This window comes from Heterocephalus glaber, unplaced genomic scaffold (genome assembly GCF_053883595.1).
Source record: "Heterocephalus glaber isolate CG9 unplaced genomic scaffold, H.glaber_assembly_v1.0 deba00001606, whole genome shotgun sequence".
NCBI classification, from domain to species: Eukaryota; Metazoa; Chordata; class Mammalia; order Rodentia; family Bathyergidae; genus Heterocephalus; species Heterocephalus glaber.
In genome coordinates, this window is record NW_028258377.1 from 866605 (window position 1) to 887919 (window position 21315).

A 21315-nucleotide genomic window follows, 5' to 3' on the forward strand; every position below is an offset into this window, starting at 1 on the left:
TGCAGAGTTCAACCCTGCAGGAGGACAGGGAGCTCAACTTGGGACTTGCAGCCAGAAATCTGCCTGAATATCACAGGTCTGCTACTGACTTGCTGAGACTCATTGTCTTATATCTGCACACGGCTGCCCATGTTGGTTATTGTGACAGCAGAGACACACCCTGAAGGAGGCCCTTCATTTTTATTTTTTGTTATTTGCAAAAAAAAAAAAAATTCTCTTTTCAATTTTTAATTTTTTTCTACTCCTCAAATTTTTATTTTTCTCTTCTTTTTTCTTTCTTTTCTCTTTTCTCTCTCTCTCTCTCTCTCATTCTCTTGCTATCCCACATTGTTTTTCATCTCCTTTTGTTCATGTTCCAGACCTTCTTTATTTTTTTTTTCTTCTCTTTTTCCTTCTCTTGATTATCATTGGTTTTAAAGGAAAGTAAATACAGTATCTAGCCTCCCTATTGCTGTTAGGTTGCTCTGTTCATGTCCTTGTTCTTTCATTCTGCCTTTTCCTCTTGTCTTCAACAGTTTCTTAGAGTTAGCATGATCTTCCTGTGTCTTTTGGCCTCACCACTAACCTTCCCTGATCCTTCTACCTATCTATCACTCCCGTCCCAAATCCTTCTAACTCCCCATCCTGAAAGGCAAAGTTGCTATATTGAAGAATTTATTCCCTGTAAACATATGTTGTTCTGGTTTTTGATTTTGATATAATTCACACAGTTAAAGGTGATAGATTAATAAATACCAAAAATTGTCATTTTCTGAGCTGTGCTTGATGCTATGGTGTTGCTGATTGTATCACTTGGGGTAAGATGTGATTGCCTTCCTCGTATAATGAAAATGAGGTAGCCTTAGAGTCAGTGGAGTCTCAAAACCTGAAGACCAGCTATATCTGAAAGACACCTCTGAAAAGCAATCATTCCACAAGGGTTCTAAACACAAGCAACAAAGATACTTACAAAAACCAATTTCAAAGTATCAACCCAGGAATTAAACCAAGGACAGTACCAAAAACAAAAATGAGAAGACATTTAACCAAGGCACAAACTCAGACTTCCACCCCACCAAAGTCAAATTCTGGGGGAAATGAGGTGGAAAAGTCTGATAATCAACCATGTAGACACCCCGAACTGATAGCACAGGAAGTAACAAAAGAGGTGAATGAGGTTCTAGAAAAATTCAAAACAGAAATAATTTCCCAGATAACTACAGAGATGGTGAGCAGAGTGAAAGACATGCTTAGAGGCTCTAGAACAGAAACAGATAAAAAAAGAAAAGATGAGCTTAGAACCATGCTGGAAGCCTTGAATGCACAGCATAAGAAAGAAATAGAAACCATGATCACCCAACATAAGAAAGAAATGGAATCCATGAAACATTTTCAAACAGATATCCAGGAGATTAAAAACTCCATTGAAAGCATTCGCAGTAGATTAAGGGAACATGAAGATAGAGTATCAGATATAGAAGACAGGATTGCAGTTAATGACTATGAAAACAGAGATTTCTTAAAAATAGTAAGGGACCACTAGAAATCAACCCAGCAGCTGCTAGATGATGCAAAGAAAAATAACATAAGACTCATAGGAGTCCACGAAAGACAGGAAAAATAAAATCGACATTAAAAAAACTGTTCACAGAAGTAATAGTAGAATACTTCCCAGACAGAGGTAGAGAATTGGACATGCAGATAAGTGAGGCATATAGAACTCCAACTAGCCACTAACAACAAATATCTACACCTAGACATATAATAGTCAAGATCCCAGAAACTCAAAAGAAGAATAAAATCCTACAAGCAGTTAGAGAAAGAAACAAATCATCTACAAAAGAAAGCCCATCAGAATCATAGCAGACTTCTCAACACAAATCCTCAAATCAAGAAGAGCCTGGCGTGAATTATTTCAGGACCTAAAAGAAAATAATTTCCAACATAGACTGTTGTACCCTGCAAAATTATCTTTCAAAATCGATGGGGAAATTAGATATTTCTACAACAAGAACACCTGAGAAATTTCATGAACACTAAACCAGCACTCTGGACAATTCTAAACAATATCCTAGAAAAAGACAGTGAAAGTCACAACTCCATGAAGCTCAACAGAGAGAAGCCACAAGGCAAGGCTAGAAATTAAAGGGAAAGGGTGAAAAATAAAAAATAAAAGAGCCAGCAACAGTAAAGCATCATGACAAGGATGAGTCAATATCTATCAATTATAACCATCAATGTTGATGGGCTCAATTCACCAATCAAAAGAAATAGACTGACAGAATGGATTCAGAAGCAAAATCCAACAATATGCTGTATACAAGAAACACACCTAACTCAAAAAGAAATTCATAGAATGAAAGTAAAAGGATGGAAAACAGTTCTTCACATGACAGAAACCCTGAAAAAAGCAGGGGTAGCAACTTATTTGCAGACAAAGTAGATTTCAAACCAAAACTAATTTAGAGAGACAAAGATGGTTACTATATCCTTCTGAAGGGAACAATCCAAGAGGAAGAGATGACAATTCTAAATATATATGCACCAAAAAAGAATACCCCCAACTATACAAAACAAATATTAATGGACATGAAAAACCAAATAAGCACTAATACAATTGTAATAGGGGACCTCAATAACCCATTATCACAAATAGATCATCTAGACAAAAAGTTAACAATGAAATTTTAGAACTGAACCAAGGTATTGAACAAATGGATTTAATAGATGTTTACAGAGTGTTCTACCCCACAAAATCAGAATATACATTCTTTTCAGCTGCACATGGGTCATTCTCCAAAACAGACCACATGCTACCTCATAGAACATGTTTAAGTAAATGTAAAAGAATTGAAGTTACCCCCCTGTATATTATCAGACCACAGTGCAATAAATTTGGAAATCAATAACATAAATTAAGGGATATTATAAATGGACAGGTACTGGACTGTTTGATAAGTATTATCTGAGTGACATTGAGAAAGTGGTAAACTGGTATTACCTGTAGAAACTGTCTTCCTGGTCATGTGTTAAATTAGCTGTTCCTTGAAATGCTGGTCAGACAACTGAACAGAGCAAGCTAATTATACCACTTCTTTGGTAGCCAAACTCCCTCCCTCTAATAGCTGGGTGTAGAACAGAGCCCCAGGGAGTCCTAGGCACCACTGGATACTGCAAATAACTGCCAGTTCCCCACCTGGCCCACTGCCATGAGACCTCAGGGACAAGTTCACCACTTTATGCTATCTTTTGTTAGTAAGACTTAACTGACCTATTCTTTTCTTTACCTGCATATGAATGTCTTGATAAGTCTTATCTCTCACAAGCTATTGCTGAGTATTTTCTTCAGTCTCTTAGGAGCCTACCCTGAAGCCTTATCACAGGTGAGCTATGGGTGAGACATGTGCACCTTCATCTGGCTTGATCATAGGCTGGTGGGGAAATGGAAAGGGAAGAGGCTGCATGCATAAGGGCCACACATGTGCACCTCAGAAAGTGAGAGACTGGCAGGCACAGGTGTGTTCTTTTATAAGAATGTGTATTTGGCTTGGGGATATAGCTCAGTGGTACAGAATGTGCTCAATTTGTAAAAGGCCTTTGTTCTCAGTATCACATACACAAATGCACACACAGACACACACATGTGCTGCAGTGGTCATTGATTTGATCCTGTGTGAACTACATTTATCCCTTCTGAGGATGGTGCCCCAATGACCTTATCTTCTGCAAGGCCTCAGCTCTTGAAGATTCCCCACCTTAAGTATTGCCAAACTGAAGACCAAGCTTCCAACAAATGAATTTCTGGGTAGCAAAACACATCCCAAACATAGCAGTTAACAACTTAGCAATTTTGAAGTTTGTCAGCCAAAATGAATATGGACAAGAGTTTCTTATGGAGAGCAATGATTAATTCCTCTAAGAAATATTCTATATTGAACTGAGTGAGATGTTTCTTTTATTTGATTCTAAAATATTTTGTTATTCTGGTAATTTTCAAATTTTAAAAAAAATCAGCAATTCATAGTACCAGGTTTCCAATTTCAGCTCAGCATTATAAAATATTTCAGCCCAGAGCTGTAAAGACCATTGCTCCCATCAGTAGGAAAGAGAAATTGGAAAACTGCAAATTTAATAACTTTTAATTATCAAAAAAATTGAAGTAACAGGACAAACAACTACCCTGAAATCCAGAGGACATGGGTGTGGGACTGCATAACTCTGTAATCATAAGGCTCCCCCAGCCCCAACATAGTGACTGATTGTGAGTTAATGGTTAAAATGTGCTTGTTAGTTCTGGGACACTAGATAAAATCTGTAACAAACATAGAGTTCCTAAGTGAATTACCCGACTCCTTGTTTGTCTGAAACCGATGTTCCGGACACAGCTATCTATAAGACAATCTGCAAACATCTTTTGACCATCAACATTTTTTTCTCTTGCTAATTTCCCCTGCAACCCCCTATAAAAACAGCCTCGGGCTCTGAGCCTGTTGCCTCTCTAAGCTACTTTGCTTTGGGAGTGCGGTCTGGCCAGACTACTAAAGGTCTGTTTTGCTTTCCAATTTGTCCGGTGTGTTCCTTCCTGGGTGTTCTTCACTGCAGTCAGCTCCTTGGAGCGTTTGGTAAGGCCCCCGGTCTTACAGTGGGTACCAGCAGAAAGGAACAATGCCTTGCCTAACAGGGACAGATCCTGCCAAATAGCACATGAACAGGTAAGAACACTGAGCTAACAGTGTTCAGAAAGTTTCTGAAGGCTGATTGAGAGGTACACTGAGAATGATCTGAAGCTCCTGGGCCTGCAGAAATAAGAAGTCCTAATACCAACAGGTTTTTCATACAAAACTCACTATAGAAGTTCAGGAAGATCTCATAAAGCACTGTGGGACTGTGTGATCCAAAAGTTAATTACTTCCCTAGATTCTGTTGTAAATTTGATGGTTGGAGTGTGTTTGCCTCGGGACAATGGACAATCAGTAATAGGGCGAGGTTACTCAGCCATCTGTTTGCCCTAAATCCAAATGTCCCGGGGCCCAGTATCTATAGGACAATCTGTAAACAGGGTGGTCGTAACTGTCAGTCAGGATGTCTGCTGAACATCAGCATGTGACAATGAGCCACTAACCTTTGTTCTTTTTTTTTTCTGTGAATCCACATGTTAACCCCCCCCCCCTTAACCCCCTATAAAACAACCTCGGACTCTGAGCCAGGTACCTCTCTGAGCTATTTTGCTTCGGGAGTGCCGTCTGGCCAGACTAATAAAGGTCTGTTTTCCAACATGGCCGGTGTGTTCCTTCCCGGGTGGTCCTCGCAGTAGCCAGCTCCTTGGAGCGTTTGGTAAGGCCCTTGGCCTTGCATTCTGGAGGCACCGCTGGGATCCGTGGGTGTGCTTCACTATAGTCAGCTCCTCGGAGCATTTGGTAAGGCCCTTGGTCTTACAGCACCAAAGCCCTGGTGCTGACTGGGGAAAGAAAAGCAGGACTTTAGTAAAAAAAAAATTCCAGACCCACATGGGGCCAGTAGTCAATTCTATCAACTACTGAAGGAAAAAATATATATGTAGTCAATTCTATATATGTAGTTTTCTCCAAAATATATAAATAGGAACATTTCCAAACTCATTTTATGAAGCTAACTTTACCCTAATTCCAAATTAGTTAAATATGTTTGATTACATAGACACCAAAATCTCAACAAAATTTATCAAATCAAACCCAGCAATATATAAAAAGAATACTCATGACCAACTGATGTTCATTCCAGCAACATAAGGCATAATCAACATTCAAAGCTAGTCATTATTTAGCAAACTAGACAAAATAGTAAAACCTGTATGAATTTTTCAATAAATGCTAAAACAATTGAAAAAAATAAATTTCTTTTATGAAAAAAACTCACAAAATAAAAATCAAAAAATCTTTCTTAAGTAAATAGCCAAAATTAACAAAAATACTATAGTTTGCATTGTACTTAATAGTGAGAAATTAATCCTTTCTCCCTGAAATTGGGAGCTAGGCACAGATGTCTTATTTCTTTAACCCTGTTCAACAAAACACTAGCAGTTTTAAATGTGTAATAAAGAAAGAAAAATTGAAATGGTCATAAAACTTGCTCTTTGAAGATGACACAAATGTCTTCATAGAAAAAATCCAAAAGAAACTACACAAAATCTTCTAGGGCTTGTTAATGAGGTTAGATATTTTCAGGATACAAATTTAATTTACAAAACTGTAAATTCAATGTAATTCCAATAAAAATCAAAGCAGAAGTTTTAAGAGAAACTAAAAACTGAATCTAAAATTAAAATAGAAATATGACAGATTTAGACTAGTCAAACAACCTGAAAGCACAAAATTGGATTATAAAGTTGCAGCAATCAAAACAGTTCAGTATCTGCATAAAGACAGAGAAATACATCAGTGGAACAAAAAAGAGTACATAGGAACAAGTCCAGATGTGCATGGCTGATTTTCAAAGAAGGTCAAAAGCACAATCTTTTCAAAGAAGTAATGTTGGCATATTTGGCTATCAGATACAAACAAATGAACTTCATTCTACTTTATGCACTGTATACAAAATAACCAAAATAGAGTATAGACTCAATTGTAATGCCTAAAACTAGCTTTTCAAGAAGAAAACATAGGATAAAACTTTCACAGCTCGGGGTAAGCAAAGATTTGTTAGCTATACACAAAATTTGTAATTCAAACAAATTATTTAAAATAAGACAATTATTAGAGATAAGCATCTTACAGGAAGAGAGAAAACCCTATTAATAAACTGGAAACAAAGTCTATTATTATCTTCAAAGAAACTTTGCAAAATATCATGTAATTTGCATCAAAAATATTTTGTAAGCATTTATCCCATATTCTTTGATATAAGGGAAATAAATAATAAAAAATTTAGAAATAAGTAGGGAAAATATTTTAGGATATAGGAAATATCCTTACAAAATTACTTAGCTCAGACAGGCATCTGTAATCCTAGCACTCTTCGAGGCTGAGGCAGAAGGATCAAATAATTCAAGCCTAGCCTAGGCAATTTAAGCTTCTTGCCAAGACTTTGTCTAAAAATAAAAACATAAAAGAGAGCTAGAGATACAGCTCAGTGCAAAGGTCCTGAGTTCAATCCCCAGTACCACAACAAAGTTATTTACTTGTAAACTGAAATTAAAATAAAGTACAGAATATCTGACAACTAAAGAAAATTGGGATAATCAGTGATACCAATAGAGCCTAGAAAAATTTGTACTTAGTGAAGTATCTGTGGCCACAAAAGTACTTAAGTTTAGAGAAGAAAGAACAAATGAACAACATACTTGGAAAAGCAACCAAATAAATTAAAAAGAAACTTCAGTAGGGGAAATAATAAAGAAAAATTATAAGATTAATAAAGCTGAGAATCTAGTGTTTGTTGTGCATACATACACATAAATAGAATATCTGAATCAAAATATTATTTCTTTGAAAATTGTAATAAAACAAAGATATGTGGCAGCTTAAGTGTGTACAATTGACAATAGAACAGTTCAGATTTAAATGAAGAAAAAACTTAACTGCAGACACAGAAAAGACTTAAAAAATTACAAGAAACCAAGTCGTGTAACTCTGGCAAAAGGAATGACATAAAAAGAAGAGGAAATAGAAACTATTTCATATATAATATAAAAATATATATGTATATGTTTTCAGAACTGAAATTAATTACAGAATAATTAAAATATATGATTAGTTCCATTAACATAGAAAAATTAGAAAGATAATTAAAATTTGTTACTAAAGAACACTCAGCGAGGGAAGCATTTATAGAGAGAACTGGAAACAGCCAAGAAGACTGAGGAGAGCAGGACAGACTGAGGAGAGCCTGGTGCAGTAAGTGAGGGTCTCACACCTCCAGCAACAGTGAGTCATAGATAGTTTCTTTTCAGGGAGTGTGGTAGCCATTCAGAGGTAGAAAGAGAAGGTACTAAGGAGATATTTTCTTAAAGAGTCAAAATAGTGTATTATTTCAGCATTCTTATCTGCAGTCCATTATACAGTATATGCAAATGGCCAATAATCATTCAGACAGCATATGTAAATATTTAAAAACAGTGTCCAGCTTGGGAAAGTATTCCCTTTTTGATCCAAAAAATCAACTCAGTCTCTTCAGGGCAATAAATTGCAATTATTTTCCCTGAGTAGCATTACCTGCCTGCCCTGCTCATTCCTCGAAGCCAATGTTGCTAGAAATAATATCAGATTTCTTTAAATGACTCTCTTAGCTCCTTTGATCATTTTCACAGTTCAGGGTGCCACAGACCTGATGCAGAACAATTACAGAATGCTGGATCAGAGAGGTAGCTTCAGATAAGTAAAAATCTCAAAAACTTGTACAATAGGTACAGTATGACTAATTTCATAAAATTTCACAATCAGAAGAAAACAACTAGAATTTCTGACCTACCAAAATTTTCAATTTTTTTCTATTTCTGTCATTCTTACCTACTAGAATAAAGCATAAATATTTTTAAATCAAAGGCTCCCAGACTAAAAGATTTTACTAGTGATTTATTTAACTACCTGCAATTTGACACCTGTGTATTAATCATAATTTCACAGTTTTAAATAACAGAAAGAAAATATGGATAGTTATGCAGTATAGTGAAAGTGGTAAATGTCTCCCAATCACTAAAAAGTCACGCCCAAGGGAGAACATATACATCTGGGAAGCTAATTGGCCACCTGTCTGACACTCTTATTCAGGACTGAATACCTTCCCACCTCCTGGAGCTCAAATTTTAGAGGAAGAGATTCTGATTGATTTGGAGCAAGTTCTCAGTTTCTCCAGGAGAAGAAAGGCCACTTTATTAAAACTTCTTGGGCCATAACCAATGCAGATAAGTGTCTTACTCACTTTTCTTGTGGCTAAGACCCAATACCTAACATCTACAACTTAAAACAGAAGAAGTTTATTTTGGCTTAGGGTTACAGTCCTTGATAATCCAGCTCCAAGAGAGAAACAGCATAGCAGAGGGGTGTGATAGAAGAAAAGCCGCTCACATAATGGCAGCCAGGAAGCAGAGAGAGTAGGAAATTACTTGGGAGGGAGATGTACCCTTCTAGGTTACATGCCCAGTGGCCCACCTAGTTAGTACATTCAGTGGAGCACCCTAAGATCCACTCACCATCCAACAGCCCCTGTACTGAGCAAGAAGAAAGTTCTGAGGGTCAATCTTGATCTAAAACATGACAATAGATTATTGTCTCAAATGAAATTTGGTCCCTTTGAATAATATAAAGGGAAATACTTTCTAGTTAGACAAAAAACATAGCTTTATCCATAACACACTTTTTTGTGATTTCCTGAAAAAGACCATGTGTTCTACCTAAACTAATCACTGGGGATCTATGATGTCTCAAGATAGCCTGTTTCATTGTTAGATTTATTATACCTATTTCTCTTAAATTGAGCTTAGTTTTCTTTTTTTATGCCTTTTAACTTCCACTTTGAATTCCATCTATGGAGTTCTTCAAATTAATGTCTCCCACTTTTGAATGTTTGTATTTAAAAGCAGTTTCAAGTAATTCAACCAGTTACTGATCTGTCTAGGAGTCCATATATTCAATTTATATATCTATGCCTTGTCTACAAAGAATTCGGGGGACTTCATAAAAATATTTTAAATCTGCACACCCTGATAATGCAAAGTACAGGGCTAAAATGGATATAACCATAAGCTCTGGTGGTCACTGATTGTTTTTTCCAATTTTTGTTTCTATAAATCTTCTTTTTAATAATATTTTCCAGACCTTTGATGCAAGTGACTTCAAACATACTGACTATAAGTTTATGAGCTCTACTTTTTATTAGGTATTAGAAATAGATAATGTTGGTGCAACACCTTCCTGCATTCTCTATAATGTATCATTGAACTGTTTGCTTAGTATTCTGAAAGTATAATTTTCAGGTTCAGGAGATTTAATGTAGGATATAAGTGTTCTTTTATAAATTCTCAGTATCCAGAAACATTAAAAGATAGAACTAGAAGATATTTTATCAGATCATACATTATTTTCCATTAAGTTTATTGGTACATTTTAGGTATAAAATACAGTTACATTCATCATTGTGATCTTGTACTTTTATATGATGAATCTTGGTTCTTATTTTTCCCCATTCCCCTATACTCCCTTCACCCCCTCCACCCTTCCCTATTTACAAAGACTTTGTTTCCATTTTTTTCTTTTCTCATATTTTTTCTTTTCCCTTCTTTCCTTTCCCCTAGCCCTCCCACTTCCCTTGCTCCTTTAGATCTTTTCTTCCTATTACATGATATCAATTATACATTTTTAAAAATTACAATATCAAGATTTAGAGGACATAACCACAGATTTTATAGAATTTAAAAGGATATAGAAAGAATATTACAAAAATCTTTTTTGAAATAAATTTGACAACTTCTAAGAAGTACCTTGGAAGACAAGGTAATGAAACTGACTCTGGAAGAAATGTAATATTTGAATATCATCTACTAAAGAAAGTGTATTTCTAGCTTGAAAACCTACCTATATGACAACAACAGGCTCATGTACATTTTAACTGATAAATTATATCAAACATTTAAAGCAGAAAAAAGAAGGAACACTTCTCCCTCATTTTAGGAAATCAACATTGTGCTAATCCTAAAACTGGATAAAGATAATAGAAGAGAAAAGTATGAACATAGATAAAAATTTGTTTAACAAAACAAACTACTAGAAGTCTGATCTGGCAGTATGTAGTAAGTAGTTTTACTATAGGTATGTTTGTGTTGGTTCAGGATTGGAAGATCCACCCCCATAAGTCATCATTTTAAAAAAGGAAAGGAAAAAGCCATATGATCCTATCAGTAGTTGCAGAAAAAGTATTGGACTAAATTCTACAGGTGTTCATGGTAAAAGCTATCAGGAGACTAGAAGTAGAACAGAACCTTCTCAATAGATTAAAGACATGTACTCCATACTTCCAGTAAAAACACCTTATATGAATGGAAAAGATGCAATGCTTTCTCCCTAAGGTAGGGAACAAGGGCAGATATGCCTACTCTTCATCTGTCCGTTAAACTTGGAAACATAAGCCCAAACCAAAATAGTCTGGCAAAAAAAATAAACTAATAGCATAGGATTGGCAAGGTAGAAGCAAAATCTTTATATGTAGATGAAATGATCACCTACAGAGAAAATACTAAGAAATCTCTAGGAACCCCTAGAACTTGTATTTGAATTTAGCAGGATTAGAAAACACAAGGCATATATAAAAATTCAGATCTATGTATACTTGCTATAAATGAAGAATTGGATATTGAAATTTAAAAGTTATGTAGGAGTAGAAAGGACCTAAAAAAGTAAAAAGAAAAAAAAATAACAGGGTTAGAAGACATTTATTACCTAATTTTAAGACTTCTTCTAAAATTATGGTAATCGAGTCAATGTTGGCATAAGGAAAGGCATATAGATCAATGGAATAAAACAGAGAATATAGAAATAGAACCACACATATATGGTTCACTGATTTGTGAAAGATTATTTAACATTAACATTTTATATAACATAAACTCAACACAAGAGCAGAGGAAAAGATAATGTTTTCAACAAATGGTACTAGAACACCTGGTATCCACATGCAAAAAATTAACATCAACCCTTTGTTTCCATACGGAAAAATAACTTGAAACCATCTGTGAACCTAAGTATGAAAGACTACAGCTATAAAACTTTAAGAAGAAATTATAAGGGAAAATGTTCATGAATTTAGGGCAGGCAAGAATTTCCTAGGATACAAAAAACATGATGTATAAAAAAAAATTGATAAATGAGATTCCATCAAAATTTAGAACTTTAAAAGACATCGTTAAGAAAATGAAAAGTAGTCCTTAACCAGAACATATTTATAACACATATAACTTATGACCAGAATATATAAAGAACTCTTACAGCTAATTAGTAGGCAATCCAATTGAAAAGGAGAGACAAGAAGATGATAAATAACCAGTACAGCAGAATGAAAAGTATGCAACACTAGAATCAGAAAAATACTAATCAGTACAATAACAAGATCATATTATACACTCATTAGGGAGATTAAGTTAAAGGTTTTAAAAGGACAAATGTCAGCTTAGGTGTGAATGAGTTAGAATTTTCTAATACTGCTAATATGAATGTAAAATGATAAAATACAGAAATTTCTTGTATTACTGTTAAGAACCAACAGTTCTGTTCTTAAGTTTTTACTTAAGAGAAATGAAAACACATGTTCACAATAGGTTTGTACATACAGGTTGACTGTCCCTTATCTGAAATTCTTTGGACCAGAAGTGTTTCAGATTTTGAAATCTACTTGATCTGAAAAGAGGATAGCTACTCCTGCTTTTTGGGGGGCTCCTGTTTCATGGAGTATTATTTTCCACCCTTTAACTTTCAGTCTATGTGTTTCTTTTTGAATTGTGTGTTTCTTGTATGCAGCATATTGTTGGATCTTGCCTCTTGACCCATTCTGCCAGTCTATTTCTTTTGATTGGTGAATTGAGACCATTAACATTGATAGTTATAACTGAAACGTATTGACTTAGCATTCTCATGACTTTTTCTTTTTGTTGGATTCTCTCCCTTTGCATTTAATTTCTTGTCATGCCTGGTGGATTCATTCTGCTGGGCTTCCTGTGGTTGCGATCCTCATTGTCTTGTCCTAGGATTTTGTCTAAAATTTTTTGGAGTGCTGCTTTGGTATTCATGGAGTTTCTAGGGTGCTCTTTGTCATGAAAGTATCTTATTCACCATCAATTTTGAAAGATAGTTTTGCAGGGTATATCATTCTAGGTTGGAGGCTGTTTTCCTTTAGGGCTTGGAATACATCACTCCAAGCTCTTCTTGCCTTGAGGCTTTGCATTGAGAAGTCTGCTGTGATTCTGATGGGCTTTCCTTTGTATGTGATTTGTTTCTTTTCTCTAACTGCTTGTAGAATTTTGTACTTCTGTTGGTTTCTGGAATCTTAACTATTATATGTCTATGTGTAGATTTTTTTGGTCACAGCTAGTTGGAGTCCTATATGCATCCCTTATCTTTATGTCAAATTTTTTTCCCCTGCTTGGGAAGTTTTCTGCCATCACTTCTGTGAACAGTTTTTTTATGTCATCTGCACTCTCTCCTGTTTTTTTGATGACTCCAACCAGTCTTATGTTATTCTGCTTTGTATCGTCTAGCAGCTGCTGGATTGATTTCTCATGGTCCCTTACAATTTTGAAGCAATTTTTCTTTTCCTGGTCACTAATTGCAATCTTACCTTCTATATATGAAATTCTATCCTCACATTGGCTCATCCTGCTGTGTAAAATTTCAATGGAGTTTTTGATCTGGAAATCTGTTTGCATCTGTTTTATGGATTCCATTTGTTTCCTATTTTGGGATTACATCATGTTTCAAAGCTCCTCTATTTTTTATCTTTGTTCACTCTAGATTTATTAATTATGTCTTGCACTATGGGCCCAATATCTGCTGTTATGTGAGATATTATTTCTGATTTCATTTTTTCCAGATTCTCTTTTTTTTTGCCAGTTCAGGGAGTCCAGGTGGTTGAGTATCAGATTGTTCCATCTTGTTGCCCTTTGAGGTTGCTTTAGGTGATCTGGAAGTCTGTTTTTGAGGCTTATTTATGTGTCTTCTCATCTCAACATGTGCAGCCTGCTGTGCCTTTGTTGAGGCAACTTTTTGCTCACCCAGTGGTCTTCAATTCTCAGTAAGCCACAGAGCTGCCTTTTCTCTGCTGCTCACCAGTAAACTAATTCCTGGGTTCAGAAAGGTGGCCTTCTGGATTGCTGAGCTGACCTGTTGTCTGGGTGGGCTTCTGGCTGGGGCCTGTGCACACTTACAATGCTATGTAGGTGTGCCACTGGCTAGGGCCCCTATGTAGCTGTTGTGTGGGAGGGTCTTTGGTTGTGGGTTGTGCACGCCAGTTTCTGTTGTGTGACCAAGCTATCTGACTGTCATACCTGCCCATTACATGAATGCCTCTTCAACTTTCAGATCTTAGTCCAAATATTATATGAGATCTTAGCTAATGTCTCCCAAATGTGTCAAAAGACATTGCATTTTTCTCTTAGCAGTATTAAAGTTTTATATTAAATAGTTGTGTGATTTGATTAATATTAATTTCCTTCATGATTCCATATGCTTCACAATTCAGATTACAATCTTTGTCATTCTAGACACATATATAATAGTATTAGCAAAGTGAATGAATGCATGAAAAATTAATTTACAGGAGACGAAAAAGCATGTAAAGAAAAATACATGATATTTTGACATTAATTAAGCAAAAATAAAATAAATACTAATTCTTAGAAAAGAATTCTCAAGATTGGGCCCAAAGAGATTACTATTTCTCACTTCTGACTGCTTTTAAATTGTCAATGTCATTCCAATTTGAAAATGTAGTGAAATTAAATAATTTGAAAGTATATGCAAGGAAGCAATCTAGCTTTCTATTCCAATAGGATGTTCTTTTAAAGTAAACATTTTCAACTGGTATATAAGGGTTTCATCTATCCTAAATGTTTAGTCATTTGATAACATATTTGTCAGATGAATCTCCACATAGAAGTTGGATAGTATTAAGATCATTCACTTTTTTCTTTATTAAATAATATATAAAATATATGGTATCATTGAATGATAAATCATGCAACTTTGTGTAACTATAAAACAGAAAGATGTAATTTCTTAAAGAAAGATGTAACTTTTAAAGGTGGAGGAATAAACTGTGCCAAATAGAGATTTTTCTAATTTCTTAGAATAAAATATGGCCTATAATATGTATCTTTTTATAAAGATTAATATTCAGGGAGAAATATAAATTAAAAATATCACTTTAGGAAACATTTGATAAGTCAAATTCTTTCCTTCCTTCCATTCTTCCTTCCTTTCTCCTTGTTTTCTTCTCTCCTTTCTTTCCATCCACTTATTTCCGTAAAGCAGAGTAAATTCTCTCTCTCTTCTCTCTCTCTCTCTCTGTTGCTTATGTTAATTTTTTTCAGGAAAGTCTGCCTCTGAAAGTCTTATAAGAGTAAGAGATTTAATCACACCTAGAAAAAGATGGAACATCTTAGAAAAGATAAAGCTATTTATCTATAAGAGATAGAATCTGATTAAAAATTCAGCCCACACATTTGCTGAAGGCTAATTAAGGGCATTGGTCCTTAGTAATGCAGAAGTTTAAGTGCTTAATTTACCGAACTAATTAACTAAAAAAACCAAATAGCATAAAACACAAAACTTGTACATATAAATCATATGTAAGATAAATCTTCTAGTACCTTCTAAGCAAAATGGGAAATGAGCTCTAAAGATATTATCCTTGATCCACATGCATGGGCAAATCTCTAAGCATGAATCACATGTCTTTGAATTCTTTTATGAAAAAAGAAAATATTGGGGATTTTCAATAATATTTAAGTTTTAATCCATTTCTCAATAATGATAACAAAATTCAAGTAAACATAAGCTTTCTCTTTAAGAGTAAATGAAGAAATTAATCTCTGCTTAAATTACCTCAAACAGCTGACTATAAAAGTATATTTCAATATTTTATTTTTTTGATAAATTCTTTTATTGGTACATTTTAGGTATACAACACAATTACATTTATCATTGGGAATTGTACCTTTACAAAATGCATCTTCGTTCTTATTTTTTCCCCATTCCTAGCTCTCCCTTCATGCCCTCCACCATTCCCTATTTACAAAGACTTTATTTCCATTTTTTCCATTTCTCATCATTTTTCCTTTCCCTTCTTTCCTTTCTCCTGCCCCTCCCACTACACCTAACCCTTTGGACCTTTTCTTCCTATTTTACATTATCGATTATTCATTCTAATCATTGGTACCTTTTAGGTATACAATACAATGACATTCATCACTGGAAATTTGCACCTTTACATAGTCTCTCTTGGTTCTTACTTTTTACCCTTGCCCAGCCCTCCCTTCAACCCCTCCAGTCCTCCCTAATTACAAAGATTTTTGTTCCTATTTTTCCATTTTCTCATATTAATCCCATTCCCTTGTATCCTTTCCCCTATCCCTCCAACTTCCTTCCCTTTTGCCCCTTTTCTTCCTATTTCACAATACCTTTTATACATTTTAGTCCTTATTTACACTTTCAGTTTCTCACACTAGAGAAACTATTCAGTATTTATATATGTGTGTCCTATTTATTTCACTTAAGAGTATTACCTCAATGTACATCCACTTAGCTCTAAATGTCTCTAATTTCTCATCTTTTATGGCTGACTAGTGCTCCATTTTATAAAAAAACCACATTTTCTTCATCCAGTCACCAGTTGATGGGCATTAGGGCTGCTTCCAAGTTTTAGCTATTACACATTGTGCTGCTGTGAACATGGGTGCACATATATTACTGTGGTATGATTCTTTTAATTCTTTGGGGAAGATCCCCAGCAGTGAAATAGCAGGGTCAAATGGGATTTCCAGTCCTAGTTCTTCGAGGTATCTCCATACTGATTTCCACAGTGGTTGCACCAGTCTACACTCCCACCAGCAGTGGAGCAGTGTTCCTCTTTCCCCACAACCCCGCCAGCATTTGTTATTGGTTGATTTCATGATAGCAGCCATTCTTTCTGGAGTGAAGTGGAATCTCAGCGTTGTTTTCATTTGCATCTCTCGAATGACCAGTGATGTTGAACATTTTTTCATGTATTTATTTGCTATTTCTACTTCTTTGCCTGAGAAATGTCTGTTCATTTCAGATGCCCATTTTCAGATTGGGTCTTTAAATTTGGGATGTCTGATCTTTTTAAGTTCTTTATAGATTCAAGATAGTAGACCTTTGTCTGAGGAAGAGCAGGTGAAGATTTTTTCCCACATTGTGGGTTGTCTCTTCACACTGCTGGTGGTTTCTCTTGCTGTGCAGAAGCTTTTTAATAAGAAGAGATCCCACTTGTTGATTGTTTGTGCTAGGTCATGGGCAACTGAGGTTTTGTTCATAAAATCTTTTCCTACACCAATGTCTTCAAGAGTTCTACCTATCCTCTCTTCCAACTGGTTCAGAGTTTCTATTTTAATAATTAGATCTTTAATCCATTTCAATTTTAGTTTAGTGCATGGCGAGAGATATAGGTCTAGTTTTAATCTTTGGCAAGTTGAAACCCATTTTTTCCAGCACCATTTATTAAAAAGACTATCTTTGCTCCAGTGAGGGGGTTTGGCTCCTTTATCAAAGATAAGATTGCTGAGTGTGTCTGGTTTTGTTTCTGCATCTTTTAATCTGTTCCACTGGTCGTCAGGTCTGTTTCTTTGCCAGTACCATGCTGTTTTTACCACAGTAACTTTGTAGTAGAGATGCAGGTTGGGGATTGTGATACCCCCTGCCATGTCTCTGTTACCTAGAAATGCTTTTGCTCTTCTGGGTCTCTTCTTGTTACAAATGAATTTTTGGATTGTTTTCTCGAGGTCCATGAAGTATGCTGCTGGGATCTCAATTGGAATTGCATTAAATCTATATAGCAGTTTTGGAAGTATGGCCATTTTCACTATATTACTCCTTCCTACCAGGAGCAAGGGATGTCTGTCCATTTTCTGATATCATCTTCAATCTCTCTTTGCAGAGTGCTATAGTTCTCAGAGAAGAGGTCTTTGATTTCTTTCTTTAGGTTGAGTCCTAGGTATTTCAGTTTTTTGGATGCTATTGTGAAAGGAATTATTTGCCCTATTCCTCTCTCAGTGAGTCTGTCATTTGTATAGAGGAAAGCTATTGATTTTTGTGTGTTGACCTTGTAACCAGCTACTTGACTGAATTTGCTTATTAAGTCTAGAAGACTTTTGGTGGAGTTCTTGGGGTCTTCTCTATAGAGTATCATGTCATCTGCAAGTAATGACAATTTGACTTCTTCATTTCCTATCTTTATTCCTTTTATTTCTTTCTCTTTTCTAATTGCCATGGCTAATGTTTCCAGAACTATATTGAACAAGAGTGGTGATAGTGGACATCCTTGTCTTGTTCCTGATTTTAGTGTGAAGGATTTCAGGTTTTGACCATTTAGTATGATATTGGTTGTTGGTTTTTCATAGATGGCTTCTATCAGTTTGAGGTAGAGACCGACCATCTATTCCAATTTTTTGTAGGGTTTTTATCATAAATGCATATTAAATTTTGTCAAATGCTTTTTCTGCGTCTATGGCGATAATCACTTGGTTTTTGTCTTTGGCTCCATTTATATAGTGTATTACATTGATTGAATTTCATATATTGAACCATCCCTGCATCCCTGGGATGAATCCCACTTGATCAGGGTGTATGATGTTCTTGATAATCTTCTGCATTCTGTTTGCCAGTATCTTAGTAAGGATTTTTGCTTCTATATTCATTATTGAGATTGGCCTATAGTTCTCTTTTTCAGTTGGGTCTTTCTCTGCTCTGGGGATCAAGGTGATGCTTGCTTTCAGGAATGAATTTGGGAGTATTGCTTCCCTTTCAATTTCATTGAAGAGTTTAAACAGTAGTGGCAGCAGTTCCTCTCTAAATGTCTTGTAGAATTCAGCAGTGAAGCCATCAGGGCCCGGGCTTTTCTTAGTTGATGAGTTTTTAATTACATTTTCAATTTCATTGGTTGATAATGGGTTGTTCAGAATTTTTAGGTCTTCTTCGTTCAACTTTGGTAATTCATATGTATCTAGGAATCTGTCCATTTCTTCTGTGTTGTTCATCTTATTGGCGTATAGGTTCTGGAAGTAGGTATTGATGATCCTCTGGATTTCTGCTGGGTCTGTTGTCATTTCACCCTTTTCATTCCTAGTTGCATGGATTTGGGCCTTTTCTTTCCTTTTTCTCATAAGGTTGGCTAAGGTTTTGTCAATTTTGTTGATTCTTTCAAAGAACCAACTCTTGACTTCATTGATTTTTTGTATCATTCTCTTAGTCTCTATTGCATTGATTTCTCCTCTGATCTTTAGAATTTCCTCCCTTGTATGAGCTTTGGGGTTGTCCTGTTCTTCTTTTTCTAGAAGCTTGAGGTTCAGCCTCAGGTTGTTTAATTGGGCTCGCTCTGTTTTCGTAATATGAGTATTCACTGCTATGAATTTCCCTCATAAGACTGCTTTCATTGTGTCCCATAGATTCCGATATGTTGTATTGCCATTGTCATTTAATTGAAGGAACTCTCTGATTTCTTCTTTAATTTCCTCTGTGACCCATTGGTTATTCTGAAGTGTGTTGTTCAATTTCCACATGTTTATGAAATTTTTTGAGTTTCTTTTGCTATGGATCTCCAATTTCATCACACTATGGTCTGATAATATACAGGGGATAAGTTCAATTCCTTTGCACTTACTTAAACATGTTCTATGTGTGAGTATGTGGTCTATTTTGGAGAATGACCCATGTGCAGCTGAGAAGAATATGTATTCTGATTTTGTGGGGTGGAAGACTCTGTAAACATCTGTTAAGTTCATTTGTTCAAGAGTTTGATTGAGTTCTAGTATTTCATTACTTATTTTTAGTCTAGTTGATCTATCTATTTGTGACAGTAGGGTATTGAGGTCCCCCACTACTATTGTATTAGTGCTTATATTACGTTTCATGTCTGTTAGTATTTGTTTTATATAGTTTGGTGCATAGATATTTATGATTGTCCTCTCTTCCTTTTGGATTGTTCCCTTTACAAGGATGTAGTGTCCTTCTTTGTCTCTCTTAATCAGTATTGGTTTGAAATCTACTTGATCTGCAAAGAGGATAGCTACTCCTGCTCTTTTTCATGTTCCTGTCACATGGAGTATTGTTTTCCACCCTTTAACTTTCAGTCTATGAGTTTCCTTTTGAATTAAGTGTGTTTCTTGTATACAGAATATTGTTGGATTTTGCTTCTTGACCCATTCTGCCAGTCTATTTCTTTTGATTGGTGAATTGAGACCATGAACATTGATGGTTATAACTGAAACGTATTGCCTTGTCATTGCCATGACTTTTTTTTTTGTTGGGTCCTCCCCCTTTACATTTAATTTCTTGTCATGCCAGATGGGTTCATTGTGCTTTGCTTCCTGGGGTTGTGATCCTCAATGTCTGTTCCTAGGATATTGTGTAAAATTCTTTGGAGTGCTGGTTTGTTTTCATGAAGTTCCTAAGGTGCTCTTTGTCATGAAAGTATCTTATTTCTCCATCAATTTTGAAAGATAGTTTTGCAGGGTACATCAATCTGGGTTGGGAGCTGTTTTCTTTTAGGGCTTGGAATATGTCACTCCAAGCTCTTCTTGCCTTGATGGTTTGTGTTAAGAAGTCTGCTGTGATTCTGATGGGCTTTCCTTTGTATGTGATTTGTTTCTTTTCTCTAACTGCTTGTAGAACTTTGTTCTTCTGTTGAGTTTTTGGAATCTCAACAATTATATGCCTATGTGTAGATTTTTTTTGATCAAGGCTATTTGGAATCCTATATGCCTCACTTATCTGTATGTCAAGTTCTTTTCCCCTGCTTGGGAAGTTTTTAGCTATTACTTCTGGGAAGAGTTTTTTTTATGTCATCTGCCCTCTCTTCTGTTACTTCTTTGACTCCAGGCAGTCTTATATTATTCTTTGCATCGTCTAGAAACTGCTGGATTGATTTCTCATGTTCCTTTATAATTTTGAAACAATTTTTCTTTTCCTGGTCATTAATTGCAATCTTATCTTCTATATCTGAAATTCTGTCCTCACATTGGCTCATTCTGCTGTGTAGACTTTCAATGGAGTTTTTCATCCCCTGGAAATCTATTTGCATCTGTTTTATGGATTCCATTTGTTTCCTATGTTGGGATTCCACCATGTTCCTCAGCTCCTCTCTAGATTTATTAATGATGTCTTGCACTGTGAGCACAATCTCTCCTGTTATCTGACAAATTATTTCTGATTTCATTTTTTCCAGATCCCCTCTTGTTGCCTGTTCAGTTGGTTCAGGTGGTTGAATATCAGAGTGTTCCATCTCATTTCCCTTTGGGGTTGCTGTAGGTGATCTGGAAGTCTGGTTTTGAGACTTATTTACGTGTTTTCTCATTTTGATTAGGGGGGCAGGGGGCTGCTGTTGGCGCCCCTGAGGATCACCTCTTCTGAGCTGGGAGAGGTGGGACAGGGGCCAGGAGCAGCGGTAGGGATGGTGGCCCAGAAGCCCCTTCCTCTGGGCTGGGAGCAGAGGGACCCAGTACTGTGGTCTGGTGGTCTGGTGTCCTCTGTGTCTTTGTAGTGTGGAACCAGGTGGCTGCCTGCCTGCAGCAGACCAACCCGGCATGTTCCCCGTGACTCGCGACCTTGGTAGAGCCTCTGCAGACCTGCCTGTCTGCAGCAG

At 35.8% G+C, this 21315-nt stretch overlaps 1 protein-coding gene across 16 annotated transcripts in view; it reads right to left on the reverse strand.

Annotated features, from left to right (window-relative positions):
• The window catches only part of Prr16 (proline rich 16), a 344117-nt gene that overhangs the window by 68724 nt on the left and 254078 nt on the right, over positions 1 to 21315 (reverse strand). For 14 of the 16 annotated variants that reach the window (XR_015444698.1, XR_015444697.1, XR_015444705.1 and 11 more), the window contains one exon: positions 216 to 21298. The exons of the other annotated variants lie outside the window; for them this stretch is intronic. The gene's annotated coding sequence lies outside the window, so the exon portion shown is untranslated. Of the gene's footprint in view, positions 1 to 215; positions 21299 to 21315 lie in introns of those variants that run through there. 16 annotated transcript variants of the gene reach the window in all.